The sequence below is a fragment of the Poromitra crassiceps genome (assembly GCF_964638095.1).
Source record: "Poromitra crassiceps genome assembly, chromosome: 11".
Lineage (NCBI taxonomy): Eukaryota > Metazoa > Chordata > Actinopteri > Beryciformes > Melamphaidae > Poromitra > Poromitra crassiceps.
In genome coordinates, this window is record NC_139643.1 from 40,736,893 (window position 1) to 40,742,959 (window position 6,067).

The 6,067-nt window shown below is 50.7% G+C and overlaps 1 pseudogene across 1 annotated transcript; it reads right to left on the reverse strand.

Annotated features, from left to right (window-relative positions):
- Nucleotides 1-733: 733 nt before the first annotated feature.
- Nucleotides 734-4,933, reverse strand: LOC310785025 (ATP-binding cassette sub-family C member 5 pseudogene; annotated as a pseudogene). The gene has a single exon. The product of its transcript is annotated as an ATP-binding cassette sub-family C member 5 pseudogene (transcript).
- Nucleotides 4,934-6,067: the final 1,134 nt, after the last annotated feature.

Here is a 6,067-nt window from a genome sequence, read left to right on the forward strand (position 1 = left end):
TCGTTTAATATCATACCAGAAAGGTCACACAGGCTTAAAACTAAGCCCTGTACAGCCTCTGAAAGTAAATGTTCAAAATTGTGATATTTCCCCAATATCGCGAATATCACCGGCTACTCCTCAGTAGCCTATGTAGAAAAACTGTTGTTGATAGCTGACGAGCTGGGGTGTGGGTTTCTAGGAGGGAAGGGAAATTACATATCTAGAATGTAAAGTTATATAGTACGTCGGATATTATAAGCTATGTGAATTGTATCTGGATATACTGTAACTGCTGACTTTGTATTGTAAAAACCAATAAAGAACTTGTAAACAGAAGTTGGTTATCTCAGACTAGAAGAAGCCACTGTTAAGAGTCGTGGCTCCATTTCGCTTGGAGATAATTCTTTGGCCTCCAAGAAATGAACTCCTGCGACACATCAGCAAAGAACAGGAGGCTATTGTGTCCTTCTTTGCATAGCTATTATTATTATTATTATTATTATTATTATTATTATTATTATTAATATTATTATTTATTCTTTTTTTTTTCCATTTTAGTTGTCTCCCTCAGAAACGTGGTCACCTAGTCTTTGGTTTTTAAATGAACAGACATTGTCTGTTACACATTGCAGCCTCTACATCAGCCACATTCATTCCATGGCAGGATTCAGTTGATTTTGTTTTCTTTTTTTGTGTGCCACTCAGGTATTCTGCTGTATTTCTGCATCGTGTCACGGCACACGTCATGAGTTCAGCTCGAATCCAGTTTGGTGTCTGAGGCTTCTATCATGGCTCTGAATCTGGAGTTTTCATCTGCCAGCAAGGCAGCGGGACTGTCAAACTCCAAAATCTGCCCGCTGTCCAGGACCATCACCCTGCTGCAGCTCATCACTGTGTTGAGACGGTGGGCGATGATGAGAGTGGTGCAGCTGCCAAACGCTTTGCGAATGGTCTCCTGGATCAGACGGTCTGTCTCAGTGTCAATGGCAGCCGTTGCCTCGTCCAATAGAAGAATTTTGCTATGCCTCAGCAGGGCTCTGGCCACACACAGCAGCTGACGCTCTCCCACTGAGAACTCCTCACCGTTCTCTGTGACCTCGGAGTGGAGGGAGTCAGGCAGCTGGCTGACCATCTCTTTCATATTAGTCTCCTCAAGTGCTTCCCATATCTGGGAATCAGAGTATTGATCCCATGGGTCTAAATTGGTCCTGATGGTGCCGATGAAGAGAACAGGCTCTTGGGGGATGATGGCCAGCTTGCTCCGCAGGTCATCCAGACCAATCTGGGCAATATTGACTCCGTCAATGGTAATGGAGCCTCCTGTTAGCTCGACAAGTCTGAACAGAGCGACGCCTAGAGACGACTTTCCTGACCCTGTACGCCCAACAATACCAATGGTCTCTTCAGGCATGATGTGGAAGGACAGCTTCTTGAGCACCAGTGGCAGATCGTCACGGTAACGCATCTCCACATCCTGGAAGGTGATCCTTCCCTGCTGAGGCCAGGCGAGGGCCAGAGCAGATGTGCCTGGACGTTGTCTGGGCGCTTCGCTCTCCAGACACTTTATATAATGATTGATCCTCTCTACTGACGTAAACTCAGCCTCAGTCTCTGCCAGCAGCCTCACCGTAGACTGAAACAAGCCAGTCAGCTGCACTGCGTATGATATGGCGAGGCCTGCATAGGCTGGAGGAATCTGCTTGTGCATGCAGACAATGAGGATTGCTACAGTAGTGATGACAGCGATGCTGATGAGGTCGAGTCGGACAGAAAGCCAACGCATAGCACAGCTATAGAGGTAGTGGGAGGTCTGGTTGGTGTCCAACAATTCCTGGTATCTGCCCAGGAAGTCGTGTCCTCTTCCATAGGCATGGATGGTGGAGAGGCCCTGCATACTGCTGGTGATGTGAGAGGTGAATGGCGAATGGCTGATGTTCTCCAGGCGTTTCAGCTCGCGAGTCAGAACCCTGGAGACGCAGTTGACAATGCAGAGGAAGGCTCCCAGGGGCAGGATGGAGAGCAGGAACCAAGGTAAGACCACGCCCACCATGGCCCAGCAAAACACCACCAGGGTCAGGCTCTGCAGCAGCATTTCAGCTTGCATGATCAGATGCACGTCCACGTCATCCATGTCTCTGGAGAAGCGGGTCAGGATGCGACCCAGAGGTGTTGTATCAAAGAAATGCATGGGGCTGAGGAGGAGCTTGTGGAACAGCTGGTCGTGGAGTGCAGAGGCAGCCTTCACTGTGCACTTTATAAACACCAGCCCTCCAATTGTCTTCAGAAATAAAGCGGCTCCCATGGATGCGACGTAAACAGTTGAATAGTACTGAATGTGTGGGTTGAGCCTCATACTGTTGCTTTCCACCGTTTGATTCACCAAGAGTAATGATGTGTTGCCGTTGCCCTGCCTGATCCAGTAGCTCAGCCACCAGTTACTGAAGGCTATGCTGCCTGTGCTGGAGAGGAAGAAGAAGATGTTGATCATGAATGCTATCGGACCTCCAGCTGCTCTGATGTACGCACCGTACACAGACCAGGCCACTGCACCGGACCACTTCACTTCTGCTTTCATTAGTTGTTCTCCTTTCTCCTTCTCCACCTGTGGTCTTGTGACCTTGGCAACGGCAACAGCAATCGCAGTCTTCCCCTCTCCTGCTCTCTGCTGCTTGTTTTTCCAATTCTTTTTCACCAGATTCTGCTGTTGCACGCTGTCGAATAGGGCGGCATAGTCACGCTCTCTGCTCATTAGCTGCGCATGGGTGCCATGCTCGGCAATCTGCCCGTCCTTCATCAGAATGATGTCGTCACACTCTGACAGATACTGCAGCTGGTGTGTTACAAAGAGCACAGTCCTGCCCTTGGCAGTGCCGCCGCGGATGGCATTGTAGAAGAGGTGGGAACCCACGCGAGCATCGACAGCACTGAGAGGGTCGTCCAGGAGCAGTATGGTCCGCTTGCTGTAGAGGGCTCGCGCCAGGCTCACCCTCTGACGCTGCCCACCGCTCAGGTTGGCACCCCTCTCCCCAATCTCAGTCATGTCTCCATATGGCAGTTCTGCCAGATCTGGGGTGAGACAGCAGGCCTCCAAGACAGCATTGTATTTGTCTTGGTCGTACTTGTTCCCGAACAGGATGTTCTCCTTCAGCGAGTCGTTGAGGATCCAGGCCTGCTGCGAAACGTAAGCGAAACCACCGCTGACTGCCACCTTGCCCTCTAGCAGCAGCAGCTGGCCCAGTAGAGCAGACAGCAGAGAGCTCTTTCCACTCCCCACACTTCCACAGATTCCCACCAGCGCTCCCCTCTTAATACGCAGGTCGATGCGGTGCAGGCCCTTGGGCAGTAGCGATCGTGTGCTCCGGTTGGAGGAGATGGTGGTTTGCGGACTCTCCTGCTCCAAGTTTGTGAGGAGACTCTGCCCGTTGGGAAGCTCACCGTTTCGTTTTCCCTCTGTGAGAATGTACAGGCTGAGCTTCTCCCTGCGCAGCATGCGGTTAATGCTGCCTCTCTTCTTGGGTGGTGCGTTGAGTTTGAGTGTAGATGGAGAGCGGGCCTTGTCCCAAGCCAGCGTGGCGTCCAGAAATTCCACCGCATTACTAGGATCCTCCATTTTGGCCAAAATGACCTGTCTGTCTTCCATCATGAAGAGCCTCTGAAATCTTTTGACCGCCACGGCACCCTCCGACAGCGACCTCACCGCCAGAGGTGTCACTTTCAGGGCAAAAGTCATGGAGTTGAAAACGGTAACCACAGTGAAGGCCTCAGCTGCAGTAAGGTCATAGCCTAAGGACATGTGTAGGGTGAATGTGCACACACAGGCGATCACCATGACGATGGGAGCCAGGCCCACTGTGAAGCTCTGGACAACCCCGGCCTGCTCCAGGATCCCCCTCTCTTCCGATCGCACCTTGTGGATGTTCTGAGCAAAGGCATCTTCCCAGCAATACATCTTGATGAACTTTATACAGCCCACGATCTCGTTCATCAGTCTCACGCGCTGGTCGGTCACCACCACACACTTCTTGCGGAAATAGGCCGTCAGCCGCGACGCGAGCATCATGATCGGGTAGAAGATGATGAAAATGGCTGACCCCATCAGTGCGGTGGGTCCCAGGAAGTAGGCAGTGTAGGATAGACCCAGTATCCCCACCAGTGGCCCGCCGGCGAGCAGGCAGCCCGTTGCCACCGCCTCACACAGCCGCTCGCCATCGCTGGTGCAGATGTTGATCAACTCTCCAGCACTGATGTCTTTGGTGCTGCGGAGGCGCAGTATCTTGTGGAAGGCGAAAGTGAGCGCCGCCCCTCGGAGGCGCGCTGCAGTGCGGTAGTTGATGGCCCACATGAGGGCCAGAGACCAGGAGCGCATCAGCTCCATGAGGAAGATCCCGGCTACCAAATAGAGGCCGTAGGGCAGCGAGCCCTCTGAGCCCTCGGAATATTCCAGTAGAGCCCGGACCAGGAGTGCGGGCCCCACAAAGCTCGTCACCATTGTGAGGAGGAGGGAAAAGATGGCCATCAGCATGCGCGTCTGGCAGAACCTCCAGAAGACTCTTGTCAGGGACGCCCCCTCTCGCCCTCGTCTCGTCAGCTCGTCTTGCCACAGAAACTCCAGCCTCTGGAAGTTGATTTCGGAGGCTTCGTGGCACGACAGCCCCCACACATCCTCTATAGACAGACTGGATGCCTTGTAGGCCTTCAGTGCCAGCGGGGTGAGCCAGCTCAGAGTCATGAAGGAGAAGAAGCCAGCGTTATCGACTGGGTGCTGGTGCTTGTGTGTTATCCTGAAGGGCTTCAGTAGCTGCAGGCTCTGCCGGTAGCGGCCTCTCTTCTTCGGCCCTCTTGCTGATCCTGTTTCCACCTCCTCTTCCTCGCGTTCTGGCCGGTCCAGATTTGGGGCGGACAGAGTCAGGCCCTCCACCCGACCAGCTGCTTCCAGGGCATCGCGGAACATGGCTGCCCTTATGCAGTTCGGCTGGTGCTGTGCGTGTCTCCTTGGCAGTTCACTTGTTTAGATATTGGCTTTATGAGGCAGTTTGCCATTAAACCTGGTGTGTCACTTTCTCATATCTTTCTCCGCAGTGGGTGCAGCGGCAGAGCATCGCTCAGCTGAACACTATGCTTTCACTGCATTACTCATTGTATGACATCATCAATAATTTGTGACCTCATCACTGTCTGTGACATCAGTGATTTATGACATCATTGGTGATATAGGACATCGCTATTGTGGTGACCTGCCCACCAGGCCGAACCGGTCTAGAACTGGATGACATCATTGGTGATTTCTGACCCTATCACTGTCTGTGACATCATCTGTGATTTATGACATCGGGATAACATCACTATAGTGGTGACATGGCCACCAGAGGGAAAACACCCGAGGAGAGGAGAGACAAAGTGATCGGGTTTTACAGAATGTAGGGAAACAGTGGATGGATTCAGGAGGCGGTAATGCAACATAAAGGATGCCAACTGCCATAAAACACCACAGAAGACATGGCCACCAGGTCGAGCAGTCTAGAACTGTATGACATCAGCAGTAATTTCTGACCTCAAAACTGTCTGTGACATAAATACAACTATACTGAGACAGTAGTGTTGCAGGGAATGTAAGCACAGCCTATCAAAAATAGATATTTTCCCTCTCAATTGTATTGCTATTAATCTACCTAGATCATTTAGTCTGTTAATTGCCTGAGTTTTGGAGATATCAGACTAGAGATTTCTGCCTCATCGGTCTTCGGCTTGTGGTGGTCAAAGCGCAAAAAAATATATAAATAAAATAATGAAAAACTCAACAGCAATGTCTCTTTCCAGAAATCATGGATGAAGAAGCAGGCAAGCAACACACAAAATTGCTGTTCGTCTAATAAAGATCAATATGTGACTACTTGACTTAACATAATATGCTTAGTAAACATCAGCACACGTACACACACTCTGAATAGCATGATAGCATAGAAGCAGAAAATACAAAGCTTTTTATATGACTCGTAACTAACTGTTCCAAATTAAACAAGCCCAGATGATGGTGATTTCAGTACAGGATGTACTTGGATGGAATAATAAAGAAACCAGGACTCAA